Source organism: Sminthopsis crassicaudata, chromosome 3, assembly GCF_048593235.1.
Source record: "Sminthopsis crassicaudata isolate SCR6 chromosome 3, ASM4859323v1, whole genome shotgun sequence".
Classification (NCBI taxonomy): Eukaryota; Metazoa; Chordata; class Mammalia; order Dasyuromorphia; family Dasyuridae; genus Sminthopsis; species Sminthopsis crassicaudata.
In genome coordinates, this window is record NC_133619.1 from 32,402,627 (window position 1) to 32,418,894 (window position 16,268).

At 34.2% G+C, this 16,268-nt stretch overlaps 1 protein-coding gene across 2 annotated transcripts in view; it reads left to right on the forward strand.

Annotated features, from left to right (window-relative positions):
- Positions 1-16,268, forward strand: part of NAALADL2 (N-acetylated alpha-linked acidic dipeptidase like 2) — a 1,407,963-nt gene that overhangs the window by 370,708 nt on the left and 1,020,987 nt on the right. The gene's annotated exons all lie outside the window — the stretch shown is intronic.

The following is a 16,268-nucleotide window of genomic DNA, read 5'->3' on the forward strand; positions in this document are numbered from 1 at the left end:
GTGATTATAAATGCCTCTAGTTTCCCATATTCAATTATTTCTCCAATTTGTCATTAATATTTGAAGTTTTCTTGCCTCTATTGCTAATAAGCAATGTCAAAATTAATTAGAATATAAAACTCCAAAAATTACCCCTCTCAGTCAATATTTCAATAATTTCTCAAAAAGTTCTGCTTATAGAGAAAGTATGTTTTGGTAAAATGTACTGTTAAAATATAGGATTATTTTTCTTATCAAGAAATTTGTACTTGGGAAACATTTGATTCCGGCAGGTCCTGGAGCTTCAGGACAATATATAAGTACTTCCCTCAAGAATGCTTTGGGAAACTGAATAACACTGCACTCCAAATCCCGAGGGATAGCAGAGAATCAAGGAAGAGGAAGAAATCCAGGAGAGAAGCATCTGGATAGAAATAGAAAAATTTGGTTCTCTCTAGCCATTTCCTTTCCTTTCTTAAACTCTTTTGAAGCAGATTATCAAATATTTCATTTTTTCTTTTGTTTATGAGCACAGGGTTTCTTCCACTCAAGGAAGTTGTCATTTCAAAATAGAAAAAGATCATGTTGCTAATGGTTGGAGAATAGGGAGAAATTAGAACAGAGAGAAATGTGGGAATGATTTAGAGGAAAGCACATTTTATATTGTGTAAGTATGAGTTGCTCAGGATTTATAAAACATAATGCAAAGTATTCATTTCCATTATTAATATAGAGGATGATATGCTCAAGAATTTTGTTTTCAAAGTGGACCTAAGATTATTGTGATATAGTCACATGTCCAAATATCCATAGTCCTAAAACTGAGGGTTACAGCACAGATGCAAGTGTGCAACAGTCATGTGTGCCTAAAATGCACATTTTTTAAACACAAAAACCACTGTCTTTGCATGGTTTGGCTCCCATGTCTGCCACTTCACTTCCCACATAAAACTCCTAGGTTCCCTTTGGACTTAGTTTATGTAACACATCCTTTTATAAGGTTTTTCCCCTCATTTTCTAGTTGTCAATACCCCATATGTTTTTCATTGATTCAATTTTTTGGTATATTTTATACATTTCCCTTGAAGTCAGAATATTTTCAATTTTCATTGTATTCTCAATGCCTAGCTCAATGCCTGGCACCCAGTAGGCATTTTTAAATGAATATTGAATTCAAATAAATTGACATCTTCTCTATTTTCCATGCAACACACTTTATTTGAAGAAAACTAGTACAACTCCCCTTCAAACTGTCTCTTTCATAGGCTAAATATTGCTAGTTGCTTTAACCAGTCTTTATTATATGTTATATACCATCTAGTCTCATTGGTTGTCCCATTTTAACCTTGCTCCTGATTGTAAATATCCTATTTAAACTATGTTATCTTGAATATTATATAGTGAACTAGATTTGGGTACAATCCCAAAGTACAATGGGACTGTTTTATGAATATCATGCCCCTATTAATGCAGCTGAAGGTGATTCACTTTTCTGGGTATCACATAACATTATTGAATCAGTTTAAACTTACATTCCATTTTAAAGCCTCAGAAATATGTCATAGAATCGCTTGTCTAGTCATCTTTTCTAGCTTGTACCTGGAAATTTGGTGTCCATGTATAGAAATTTACATTTATCCTTATTAAACTCATTATTATTACTTTGAGGTCATTTTTCTAGCCCATTAACATCTTTTGAAATTCTATCTGTAGCTCAGTATATTATCCATCCCTCCTAAATTCAAGATATCTAAAACTTTAATAGGTATGTTATCCAGATCTTCATCAAAGACATGAATAAAAATTTTGAACCATATAAGAACCAAGGACAGACCATTGAAGCATTCCAATTAAAATATCTTTCTAGGCTGAAAGGGACATATTAACTTTTTAAGGTCTAAATTGTCCTTTGAATTCTAACTCTACTCTGCTTTCCCATAATCTATCTCATATGTGTCTTTGTCAAAAACAAAGATAGCACAGAGACAACCAAGTGCATTGCTAAAATACAAAAATATATTTTTGGCATGCCCCTAATTGACCAATGTAGTCTATTAAAAAATGAAAGGGGGGGAGTAGAAAGTGGTTCATTTTGAAGATCTATTCTTGATGAAGCTATGTGCTATCTTAGAAATAAATACTTCTCTTATGCTCACAAACTATCATTTCAATAATAGTATTTTCTAGATTTTATCAGGAGTGAAGTCATGTTGATAGATCAATGATTGGAAGTATCCACTCTTTTTCTTTATTCTTTTTTGAAAATGGAGAGATTTATCTTGCCTTCAGGTTAGTCCTTTGGCTCCTGTCTCATTTTCCAGTTTTTCTGAAGTTCAATGATAGTAATTCAGCAATTACATCTGCCAATTTTCTCAATACAGAAGGCTCCAGTTTATCTGAGCCTAGTGAATTGTATCACTAAAAGTAGGTAGGCTCTCTGGTATCATTCCCTTAACCTGGATTTCATTACTCTGATACCTATTTTTGTTCCATCTTTTCCACTCTGAAGATCATCCCATTTAGTGTAGAAAACAGAAAGAAATGAATTGTATAATTCTATCCTTCACATATTGTATATTATGATTTTATTCACTCTAGTGTTTGTAGCCATTAAAAAAACAACAACAACAAAAAACAACAAAACAAAACAAAACAAAACAAAACAAAAAACCTACTTACACCAAATGTAGCTGAGACAGTTCTTCCCTTCCATTATTGTTTATACTTAGAAATTTTGGCCAGCCTCAATTTATTTTGAGCTTTAGGATCCTGACGCTATTTTAATAGGGCCATGTCAGTGATTTGTCTTCATTCAAAATGACATGCCCTTGCTTCCATTTTCCAAACATATCTTTTAAAAATCCAAGAGAATCAGTAAGATTTATGTATACATTTAAGATAATTAAAAAAAAATTTTTTTCATTGAATTTTATTCATGAGAAGTCATATATATGATATTATGGGTTTTTCTTCAGAATTTAGTTCTTAAGGTTACTTTTGTGCTATTTTTCTCTAAAATTTAGGCTCATAATATTCCACCTCAAAGGATCCTACCATTTTTATGAACCCCAGATTCTAAGGTAACCATAGGACTGTGCATAATCATTCTTTTTTATTGCACAATTTAAGGAATGCCTATCTTCTAATATTTCCTTCATTTCCCTATATTTTCTTTTATTTATAACTAAATTTTCTTATATTTTATAAAGCCATAGTGGAAACAAGAAATTCTTGTTTCAGCTCTGATCTTCTAGTGATATTATATCACTAATATTTCTAGCTTTTTTAACTAAAAAAAACAAAACAAAACAAAAACAAAACAAAACAAAAAAACACTTCTTTTGTTCTGAACTTTTGAATTTTATTTTTATTTTACATTTTAAGATATTACTGTAATTTTTTTTCCGTTGCTAATTTGTATTGTAAATTTTTTTATGAGGATTGTTTTAAATGTATTCCTCCTATTTTGGGGTGTTATCTTACTCCACTAATTCTCTTTAACAATTTGTTTCTATTATTAACTCACTTATTATATAGAATATTTTTATTTTTTTTCTTTTAGTATCTTGCCTTTTGTCTATATATAACTTATTGGATTTTCCTGATGTTATTGCATTATATTTTATAAAGGATGTTTAGTGTTTCTATCTTTCTGCTTTAAGTTGAGTTCTTTATGCCTAGTGTGTGTTTTTTCTTTCATGTTCTGTGTGATGCTAAAAAAAGGTATAATATTTAATATATTCATCCATTGAATTCAACCCATCAGCTTGAATCTCTAATTCTAAAAATAATTTAATTAATCTTGTCCTTCAAAAGAAATGTTAAGATTATCTGTATTTCTGTATTATCATGTATTTTAAAAATTTCATACTTAGGTGATATGTTAGTCACTCAATTGATATTACTATCTTTAGTAGTCAAATCCTTCATTTCTCAAATGTATCTGTCAGTCATTATGAACTTCTGATTTATACCTATGAAGGCTGTCTCCATATTTTGAGTACCTTTATATTAAAGAAACAACATTCAGAATTACGCTCCACCCATTTATCAACTTAATCAAGCTTCCTTTTTTGTCTCTACTGATAGTATCATTATTATATTTATGTCTTAAAAGAAATTTAGCAGGACTCCTTTTTTAGTCTTTAGTTTTTATAGTCTTTACCAAATAGTTTACAAAGTATTGGAATTAATTTTTCTTTAAATGTTTCATAGAATTCACTTGTAAATCCATCTGTCCCTGAAGAATTTTTTCTTAGGGAGTTCATTAATGACTTGTTATTTTTTTTTCTAAAATGGAACTATTTAAATAATTTGTTTCTTTTTCTGTTAATCTGGGAAATTTATATTTTTGTAAATATATATGTCCTTTTTGGTTAGATTGTCAGATTTGCTGCCATACAGTTCCTAATTATTGTTTTGTTTTTTTTGTTTTTGTTTTTTTTTTTTTTTTTGCTTTTGTTTTTTCATTGCTACTAAGTTCCCCATTTTCATTTTTGATGCTGGTAATTTGTTTCTTTCTTTCTTTGTTTTTCTTGCCTTTTTCAAATCAAAATAGCCGAAGGTGCTTTTTTTTTTTTTTTTCATAAATCCAACTCTTAGTTTTATTATTTCTTAGTATCAATTTTATTAATTTCTCCTTTGAATTTCAGAATTTTTTTCTGTGGTTTGTTGTTTGACCCACATATTCTTTAGAATTAGATTATTTAATTTTCAATTGGCTTTTGGTCTATCTTTCCTTGGTCCTTTATTAAATATAATTTTTTATTGCATTATAGTCTGATTAGGAAACACTATTTCTGCCTTACTACATTTGATTATGAAGTTTTTATGCCCTGATATATAGTCATTTTTTGGGTTTCTTGTAAAAAAAAATTAGGATTCTGTTTTTTAATCCATTTTGCTATTCACTTTTATTTTATGGGAAAGTTCATTCCATTTACTTTCACAGTTATGATTATCAGCTCTGTATCTGCCTGCATCTGTTCTCTCCATGTATATTTTTGTTCTTTCTTTCCACTCTGTTCTTTTTTAGGGTTTTTGCCACCCACCCACCCCACTACCTTGTCTTCTATCACCCCTTCACCTTCTCTTATTTTTTTTTTCTTAGTGTTTCTATCCTCTCTTCTATCTAGATCTTTCCTTTCCTTTCCTCTTTCTCTTCCTTCTTCTTTATAGGATAGGATAAAGTTCTATATCCTACTGAATGATTAAGTTATTCCTTCTTAAAGCCAAAAGTTATGAGAATAAGCTTAAAATGGTGCTCATCCTGCCTGATGAGCCCCCCCTTTTCCCCTCCCTCTATTATAATAGGGCTTTTGTGCTTCTTCATGTGAACTGCTGGGGTTGAGTCGGCTGAGGTCCAAGGATTGAATTTAGCTAACATCTGCCCCATTTCAGCTATAAGAGATTGCTGGTTTAGCCGTTAACAAGTTAAGTTCCTTATTTATCTATTAGCACACTAACTTAATCTTTAACAAAGTTTCCTGGTTACTCACGGTTCTGGGTCAGAGAGACTGAGATATGGATGGGAGACTTTTCTACTGGAATGAGGATTTTGTCGGTCTCTGTTCGGGCGCCAAATTGCTATGGTCTGGTCTAGCTCCTCTTGTCAGGATAAGCAAAAGTCCTTGCCCCATGTGTGGACGCCAAATGTAGCGAGCTATCATCTCCAGAAGCTGCCGGATCGCTCTCTGGGAAGAGATCTGCTGTGTCTACTCAAATCTCTCAGACAGATTCTTCTTCTTGTAGTGAACCGTTGTCTCCAGGCAGTTGCTGTTAACTCTTGTCCAGAGAAGTGACTTCCCTTCCTGCAGAGAGCCCCGTCAGGCCTGATGTAATGCAGAGATTTCTCCTCTTCCTGGAGTGCTGTCCTCCAGCCCTTGTCCTTCCCCAGTCCAATCTTCTCTCCAGGCCCAATGTTGCCTCTTTTATACTCCCAGAGAATGGGCATGGGATAATGCAAGGGCTTCTGGGAAGAACCACTTCAGCCAATGAGCTTGCTCCTTCTAGGATTCCTAAGGTGTAAACTCCCTTTACAGGTCTGAGCCAGAGAACTGTCAAGTCAACCTGAGTTCTCACCTTGTAATTGTCCAGACAACCTGAGTTCTCACCTAGTAATCCTAACAGTACAATCCTTTTTCAACCCTTGTAATGTTCTGGCTATCTCTCTGAACATCTTCTGAATGGGCCTTGGTTTCATCAGAATAATCACCACAAGAATAGTCAGAATAAAGTCCAAAGTCTTTATTATCTCCTTCACAGTCTGTCTCCTTCACCTGGGGCCAGGCTAGCTTTCTGAGAGACCTTCAGATGGCCTTGGTCTCAGTGGAGAAATGAGGGTCTCTATCTTTAAGTCTCTTAGGTCTGACTCTGACCTCTTAAATACTCTAACACAATTAAATCCATTCATCATACTGAGTATAAGCCAATCATTATATCACTAGGGAACCATTATTTGTTGTAAGATTAAATCAATCATACTAAACTAGAGAACTATTAATCACCATGCTAAACTAGACAAACATTGTATTATCAATTCCACTGAGTTAACACCTTGTAAGAATCCTTGCTTCAAGCATATTTCTCCAGAGTTCTGGCCCATTACAACCCTTAAATGTCTTTCTCTTTGATATTATCACATCAGAGTTATTCACAACCATACCCTCAATCCATGTGATGCCCCTTTCTGTCTGCCCCAGTAACAGATACAGTTCTCAAGAGTTACCATGTTCTCCATTTCTCCATCTAGGGATGTAAACAGTTTAACCTTTAAATAATACATATATATATATATATATATATATATATATATATATATATATATAATATAATATACATTATGGGAATAATATATATATATATATGTATGTATGTATTATAATATAATATATATGTAGTACTTTCCTGTGTTTGAAGATTGCATTTTCTGTTTAGGTTTTGTTTGTTTGTTTTTTTCATTATAAATAATTAAAGATCTCTTACTTCATTGAAGATCCATCACCTCCCCTGAAAGATGATGCTCAGTCTCACTGGGTAGTTAATTCTTGGTTGTAACCCCAATTCCTTTGCATTCTGAAATAAGGTATTCCAGGTGCTCTTATCCTTTATTTTAGAAGCTGCCAGATCCTGGGTAATCCTAGGTGTTGCTCCTTGATATTTGGATGGCTTTTGTATGGCACTCTGCAGTATTTTTTCCTTGAGAATGTACTTTTGGAGTTTTACAACAATGTTCCTTGAAGTTATCCCTGTGACATCTCTTTCCAAAGGTGATCGATGGATTCTTTCAATTATAATTTCCTCCTCCGTTTCCAGAATTTTGCAGCATTTTCCTTAATGATTTCTTGAACAATGCAATCCAATTTCTTTTTTTTTTTTTTTTTTTTTTTTTTTTTTTTGTCATAGGCTTCAGATAGGCCTATAATTTTTAAATTGTTTCTTCTGGATCTATTTTCCAGGTCAGCTGTTTTTTCAATGAGATATGTTGCATTTTCTTCTATTTTTTTTCATCCTTTTTAGTTTGTTTGACTGATTCTTGATGTCTCATAAACTCACTAGTTTCCATTTGACCCTTTCTAGTTTTTGATGTGTGATTTTCCTCAGTTAGTTTTTCTATTTCTTTTTGCATTTAGTTCATCGTACTTTTGAAGGTATTTCCTTCAATGTTTGTTTGTTTTTGCATTTGGTCAACTTCCTTTTTTTAAGGAATTGCCTTCCTTGTCCAAGGTATTGACTCTCTCTTGCATACTTCTCATTTCTTTTCTCATTTTTTTCTTCTACCTCTCTTATTTGTCTTAAAATCTTTTACGAGCACTTCCATGATGCCTCTTTGGGCTTGAGACCACTTCACATCACCCTTTGAGATTTCCTCTATGGACATTTTGTCCTCCTCTGAGTTGGTGTTTTGGTCTGCCCTGTCACATAATAGCTTTCTATGGTCAGGATTCTTTTCTGCTTCTTGCTCATTTTCTTTCTTTTTCTTTTGTTATTTCCTCATTTATTTTACTTTGATGATTGAACTCTGTTCCTGGGGTAAAGATTGTCCTGTCCCAAGCTTCTGAGCTTTGGCTTTGAGCACAGAGGCCCCATGATTTGTAGGGGTAGCTTTATCTGCCCTTTCCAGGAAGTACACTGGTTTCTCAGAATTTGCCTTCTGAGCTAGGACTAGGGACTGCCATACTGGTTTGCTTCACTATTGAGTCAGAACCAAAAGCTGATCTGCTGTGATTGAGAAGCTCTCACTGGCTTTTCCAGAGCTGTCTGAGCTAGACTAAACACCCTTTTCATCTAGTGAGAGTGATCCTTCTTGAAGTTTTTCCAATCTATCTTGAACTAGAAAGTGGTTTCATTCCATCAACTTCTGTCCAGAACTTTTGTTTCATTGGGTTTTTAAGGGAAACTGGGAGAGCTCAAGCAACTTCTTGGCTTTACTCCATCATCTTGGCTTCACGTCCAGAAGTCTGTTTTGATTTCTTTTAAAAATAAAATGTATATTTGTTGTGTAAAGGCCTCTTTTTCATTTTTTCCCCTTTTCCCATATTTTTACTGATAATTTTATGAAAAATTTTCCTTAATAGGATTTTTCCCTTCTCATTTATGCTGTGATTTTCTTGCCTTTGCTTTTCTTCTTTGTTGTTTTAACATATCTTGCTGTTTTGAGATGATTAAATAAAATGAGACTTAAAATTTACCTGTTCTTCAGTCATCTTACCAGAAACAAATATTGTCTTTTATCAGGGATAACTGTTCCTCTTTAAATAACCACAGTAGGTCACCTAAACAAGCCTTTAACAAAGCTTATTAGTCAAACATTAGTGCTGCATGCATGAGCTAGCAAATGGTGGTATGTCTCATTGGCAGATTGCGGGGTAGTGGCTACTGTTTCCTACCTTGAAACATACTTCATCAACATGGCAGCTTTCTGGGAGTTAGATGAGAAAGAGGTCTTTAGGGAAGAAAAATGATGACCCAATTCCTTTCTGTCTACACATTTTTAAGAAATAGAGATCTTGGGATGCATCCAAAGTAATCCTTTCCCTCAAGCTGAGATCAGAATGGCCAGAAGTGGCAAGAGTAGGTCATCATAAGTCTCTCTTGGAACAAACAAACTCCAAAGGGACCTGAAAAATATTTTTTATTACAACACAGAATAAGATAAATGACATTAAAATAGATTTTCAAAAATCTGAATGCAGTTTAAGCTATTAAAACTATACTTTTAAAGTTTTAGTAATATTTTTAAAAACTTCTATACTTTTATTGATTTTTAAGCCTTTAAAACTCAACCAAGATTATTGTAATACCCTGTACAATACTTACATCTTAAAAAGCACTTTACATACATGATCACAATTGAACTTCTTAAGAAATTTTCTGATGAAGGCAGTAATAACAATAATAACCACAAGCATGTATATAGTACTTATTATGTGCTAGATACTCTACCAAGTGCTTTATAATTATTATCTTATTTGATCCTCATAACAACTCTGTGAGGTAGGTGCTATTAGTATTCCCATTTTGCAGAGAAGGAAACTAAGGCACACAGACTTTAAGTAATTTCCCTAAAGTCACATAGCAAGTAAGTATCTGGGATAATCTTTGAACTTCCTGAGTCTAAGCTTAGTACTCTATTCACTGTGTCTCCTACCTACTTTACTGCTATCAGGAACTACAGGTATCACTGCCTGTTTTACTGAGGAGGAAACAGAGCAGCTGTGTTATTGACCTTGGATGACCTTACCCACAGAGATAATCAATGCCCAATAGGGTGTTTCAAAACCCACTTCAACTGAATACAAATCCAGCATCCTTTTCATTGCACCATCTTTCTTTGTGGATATGTAATAAATTTAATGGTCTTCATTAACTTAATTAACTTTGGTGGTCTGGGAAAGGGAAGTGCTTAAAATTTAGAATAGTTTGGCACATAGTAGGTACTTAAAAACATTTATTGATCGATTGAAATAAATTTTCAACTTATGGAGTGTATCCTTTATATGAACAAGATTCCAGACCTTAATAACAAGAGTTTCCACTCCTATATAACTATTCTAGTTTTACCATTTCAACTTCAATGAAGCACATGCATGACCATTTTTGCTGCCATTTTTTTTAAAGTATCTTAGATCCCAGTTCTATCGTATACGCAAGGGTTTAGTGAAGGCGATTGCCACTTTGTATTGATTTTTTTCCAGTATATCTCTATCAGGCAAATCAAACAATATATAAAGAGTACAGGAGGGAGAGCATCAACTCAGCAGCCCTCTTCCTTCAACAGGAGCTGAAAATAGCCACACATTTGGTGGGCACTCTAAAAAAAAATCATTTTGGTTTTGTCTCCACAGAATGATTGTAAAGTACCATACTAAGCTTTTAAACAAATCACAATTACAACTTTTTTTGCCCTAATATATAAATGTTGCTTTAAGAAATCATTTTGCTATTTGTCTTGGGTTGTTTTTTGCTTTTGGCATGAATAGGATGTGGAATTTTGTAAGTTCAAATTAGGTGATTAGCCAAGCAGTATTCACTAACGTCCAGACTTTGCTCTCAGATGTGTATTTCTGTTCAGTGGAACTGCTGAGTTTCTGGACGTGGGCTATAAATTCTGGGCCAACCAACATTCAGCAGCTCTGATGTCACCTCTGCTCCATCTACTGGAATAATGATTTTTACTATGTGCATTCTTTAAGAAAATCATTACTTTCAGAATGGCTTTTTGAGAAAGCTGCTCAGAAACATACCACCTAACAAAATAGAGGTGACTTACTTAGGGAAATTAAGGAAAAAAAAACAAAGAATGAGAACTAGACCATCATTAATCTGTCAGGACTAAATGTCTACACTGGCAGCTGCCTTCTGCTATGGAAGGATACAGGCTTTCTAGTCCATTTGCAGGATGAAGTCATTGCAGTTGTGATGTTTAAGTGGATTTCTGAATAAAATAAGTTGAAAAGCCTTGGTATTAAGCCTTAGAAGTCTTTAGCATTCTGGTAGTAAAGGGGTTTTAGGGGAGACAGATATGGGAGATGAAATTTGGATTTGGTATCAGAGGACCTAATGTGAAATCACTTGGGGAAATTACTCAATCAGTGGAAAAGCATTTATTAAGTATTATGATAGGCATTTTTCTAAGTGCTGGAGATAAGGCCCATGTTTCTCATATGCTAATCATTTCTTATTGTGGTATAGTTGATAGAATACTGCATTTGGAGACAGAGATTTGGATTCATCCTCACCTCAAATCTGTGTGTCCTTAGGGAATTCAATTAACATTTCTCAAACTCATTTTTGTTCATTTGTGAAAAAGGAATGACAATAACTGCAGTGCTTACAGTTAGAAAAGAACATGCAGTAGAGTGTTAGCCTATGAGTTGAAATCTTGGGTTGAAGCTGACATATAACTGCCCATGTGATCCTGGAAAACCATTTAACCTTTCACTACCTCCTGGTATTCCTAGTTTTTAGCATTGTGTTTTGTGTATTATAGATATGTAGTAAGGGCAGCTAGATTGGTCTTGGAAGCAGGTAGAATTATCTTCCTAAGTTCAAATCTGGCATCAGACACTAGCTATGTGACCCTGGTCAAGTCACTTAACCCTGCTTGCCTCAGTTTCCTCATCTATAAAATGAGCTGGAGAAGGAAACGGCAAACCACCCCAATAATTTTGCCAAGGAAACTCCAAATGGGGAGTATGAAGAGCTAGATAAAACCAAAAATGACTTAAGAAGAGACTATAAATGACTGTTACATATAGCAAAACTCAATGGGAAATGTTAAACTTTAAGTTTACTTACTGAACAATTACCACTTTACATTGGTACAAAGAGCTTCCAGAATAGATTTGATGAAATCACAAATAAGAACCCCTGCACTACAAACCCCTCACACCTGAAGTAGAATACTACTCTCACAAGGTTCTCATCTAGCAGATGAGCTTAATAAATGCTTATACATGAGTTGATTAATTGGAAAATGTTTGCTTTTAAAAATTTTATAGTGATGCAGAAGCATCCAATATTATCCTTCCTTCACAGTTTAGCCCTGAACTGGCCAGGGACAGCCTCCCTCCTTGAATGAAAAGCAGCATTATTGTGGACCACTAGAGATGCTTCTGAAAGCCATGAACAATGCAATGCTTCTGTAATGGGGATGAATGTTCAGCATTTCTGGGATGGGACAAAAACTTATTCTCATTTGGGTTCTGACATGACCAATGCTTGTTTTCATAATGCAGTTCATTTGAAAAAAGAAAACTAACATAACAAATGACCGAGTCAATATATAAATAAATAAAGACCTCTTCCTATTTTAAAAGAAGATTAATACCCTGTTCCTTATCCAGATTGTTTTTCTATGACTGTAAAATGCATGTCTCTAATTTATAACAAGTTTGCAAAAATATGCACACAGATAATAATGCCAGAGACATTCCAGTAGATCATTATGAGAAAAGTTAGCTTCATGCAGATTTGTTTTTTTTTGTCCTCTCCTTTGTTAAGAGAAAAAAGTGTCCATTCACAATACAATCTGAGCTGGAAGATGGCTTTTGCATTTATGTTCCTGGAATCATCTGCCTGGTTTGGCAGCTGGGATTAGGCTCCTATTTACATTGCTCAATAATGGCCACACTCAGTGTTGTGTGCTTCATTTGCATCCGGTCTGTTTATCTGGAAATGATTCTGATGTTTGGAATGAAGTTGTATTTACATTGGGGGGAGGGGGAATGCAAAACCCTAACACAGGGATCTCCTTTCCAGGGTACCTTTTGGAAGGATCAGATAGAAAATGTATTTCCCAGTACACTCTGCTCCAAATGGGGTGACACTTTTGTTCGTTTTTAATCTAGCAAAATCCTTTTAACAGGAAGAATAATTCTCTTCCCATTCTCTAACTCCCAATCACATGATTTACTTGGGACAGAATATGACGTTTTGACCCATGTTAGAGAAACTACACTTTTTTTTTTCTCATTTAGTTTTGCTAAACATAAAAGTCATTTACTAGTTGTTAAGTCATTTTGGGGGAGCTTGTCTAGCTCTTCATGCCCCCCATTTGGAGTTTCTTTGGCAAAGATCCTGGAGTGGTTTGTTATTTCCTTTTCCAGCTCATTTTAATGATGAAGACACTGAGTTAAAGTTAAGTGACTTGCTTAGGATCACACAGTTAGCAAGTGTTTGATGTGTAAAGTTAAGTGACTTGCTTAGGATCACACAGTTAGCAAATGTTTGATGCCAGATTTGAACTCATGAAGATAAATCTTCCTGCTTCCAAGACCAATGATTTGTACCACATAGCTGCCCTCACTGTAATACCTATGTCTATAATTTACTAAAAGCTGGGAATGCAAAAATGACCTCAAAATCAACTTTCCTTCTCTTTGAGGGAAGTAAGTTGCTCACAGATAAATCAAAGAAATTATAAGAGGTAAGATGGGAGAAAGTGATGCATCTTAGTAGAGGGAGTCCAAAGGGTATTAGAGCCTCATTTATTAGGAAGCCAGTTGCCACACTAAGAAGCCATGTCTACATTTACATTTATACCATACTTATCTTTGCACCAAACCATGGGCAAGCATTCCCTATATCTAGCCCAGTTCCAGACTCAGGAGATTGACAGTTATCTCTGTGAAGTGAGTCAAAGACATGGTGATTCTTGTGCTTTGTTCACGAAGGGACCAAAATGACATCAGAAAGGCAGACCCTAATTCAAAGCCTACCTCTGAGATAGATGTATAAAATAGCCAGGATGTATATAGCTTGGAGATTTTCAAAGAGTTTTTCATATGTGGTTTCACTTGATCCTCACATTGTAAAGTATTTTTATCCACAATTTACAGATGAAGAACCTAGTGACTAGAAAGTTCAGTTCACAAAGGTAGTCAGTGTCTTTGTGGATTTGAATTAAGGTTAAGTTGTATGGGGACCATACAAAGCAAATGATATTATTTAATGAAAACATTTTCATTTATTGAGATGTTATTGTGAAATTAAGCATTCATATCTGAAAATTTTCTAATATCTGCACTAGATGGCACAAAGTGTGACTTCTAAAATCTATAAAAAATAAGAAGAAATTCACAAGAATAATTAATTTTTCCTAAACAGTTAATTAAGCAGAATATCTAAATAAATTGTTTTCCGGAGAAACACAATCTAGCAACAACCATTTGAAAAGGTGTACAATCACTAATCATCAAGGAAATGCAACTTAAAGTTCAGGTACTCATACAACCAGGAAAGATACTCCAAAAAATCAATGTGGCAGGGAGGAGGGAAAACTGGCATATTTATTTACAGCTAATTGAGCTATGAAACAGTTCAGCTATTTTAAACTACAATAAAGGGGAAATATAAAACAAAACTTACCCCTTGACCAAAAACTTTTTGACACAAGAAACTGACATTAAGTTTATTTCCTAACTACCTTATTGAGAGAATAAAACACTCATCAGCATATTGGCATTAATAATATCTTTAATTATGTCTAGTAGGAAAATATTATAACATATTATATGGTTAATTATATCTAACAGGCAAACAACTTCATGCTTAGAGATAGAGACATGGTTAAATAAATAATGTAGTTAAATGGTGTAGTGGTTAGAGAAATGGGCCTGGAGCGAAGAATATATAAGTTCAAATCTATCCTCAGTCACTTCCTAATGTGTGTGATCCTAGACAAGCTGATCAACTTCTGATTGCCTCAATTTTCTGAACTGATAAAATAGGAATGATAGTATTTATCTCCTGGGGTTGTTGTAAAGATCAAATTAAATAATTTGTATAAAGCACTTAGTACAGTGCCTGGTACATAGTAGATATTTAATTACTATTTCTTGCCTTCCTCTTTTATAAATACATGTATTGCATTCTAATTGTATAATTCTGAATAACAAATATACAAAATTCAAAGGAATATGGGAAACTTAGCAGCGCTTGGCAACTTAACTTTTTTAAGGTTTGTTTCTCAAGATGAGGGCTAAGGGTACTTGGTTCTGGAAGCTTTGCTATTTCTAATTAGCATTAGGATGATGGTTTCCCTGGTGGTGGTTTGACTTGCTTGACACGTGCTATCTCCTATTTCTTTTTTTGTTTGTTTGTTTGCTGAGGTAATTGGGGTTAAGTGACTTGCCCAGGGTCACATAGATAGGAAGAATTAAGTGTCTGAGGCCAAACTTGAACTTAGGTCCTGTACTCTATCCACTGTGCCATCTAGCTGCCCCTGTTGCCTATTTCTTAAGCTCACTTGCCTGTTCTATTGATAATTAGAAGGGCTGCCTGGTCCCTTTTCACATGACTTCACACAAGTTACTCATAATGGCTTTGAGGGCTAGCCTGGAAGTGGGACCCATAGTGGCCTGAAGAGATGCTATCACTTCCTGCCTACTTGCTTGTTTGTAGTACTTGGTGGTGATGAGGAAGGTGGACTCCTTCAACCAGTGATTACTCCCTTTAATGGTGATTTAGAGCTTGGACTGGTGGTACATGGGACCCAAATATCCCCAAAGCTCTTGGTCTCAGGTGTTCCATTAGGATCTGACAGAAGATACTAATCAAGGTGAAGGTGGCAGCTTGATTTACCTATCACATTCTACTCCCTCTAACCTCCTCAAGTTACCTCATTCATGACTTTACTTCCATGTCATATTTTTAGTTCTTTTTCATTTATTTGAACCTCTGCACATATAAGTAGAATGAAAGCTAAGATAAAACCAATTATTGAAACAATACAAAAATATTCAAATAATGTTAATTGATTTATTTTTCACTAAAATCAATAGTAAATAAAGCATTCCTAAATTACCTCTATGTAATCTATTTTTCTTTAATTCCTATTTTTTTATTTTAATGTTTTCTTCTCATAAAACTTTTCTCTAGGAAAGAAACAAAATTTGGAGCGACCTCTAAATTTATGAAAGTATTATTGATTACTTTTTAAAATTAAATTGAAATTATCAGTATTTCTAATTTTACCTTTGACTTAGCATGAATATTGCAATTTTGTTTAAATGGCTTTCAACAGTTAAAAATCAAACAAATCCAGCTATTATTCATAACACTGTCCTTGGTGATGAAGCCAATCTCAACTTGCTTCTATCATCAAGGGGCTTCCATTCTACTGGGACAACAAATTTTATCCACCCAAATAGATGATACCAAGGGCCTCTGTGGAAAAAGTATTAGTAGCTACATAGGTCTAAGTAGGCTTCATGGAGATGCAGCCCCTGAGCTGAGCCTTACAGGAAGCAAAGAATTCTAAAAGGCAAATATAAGGATAAAATAAT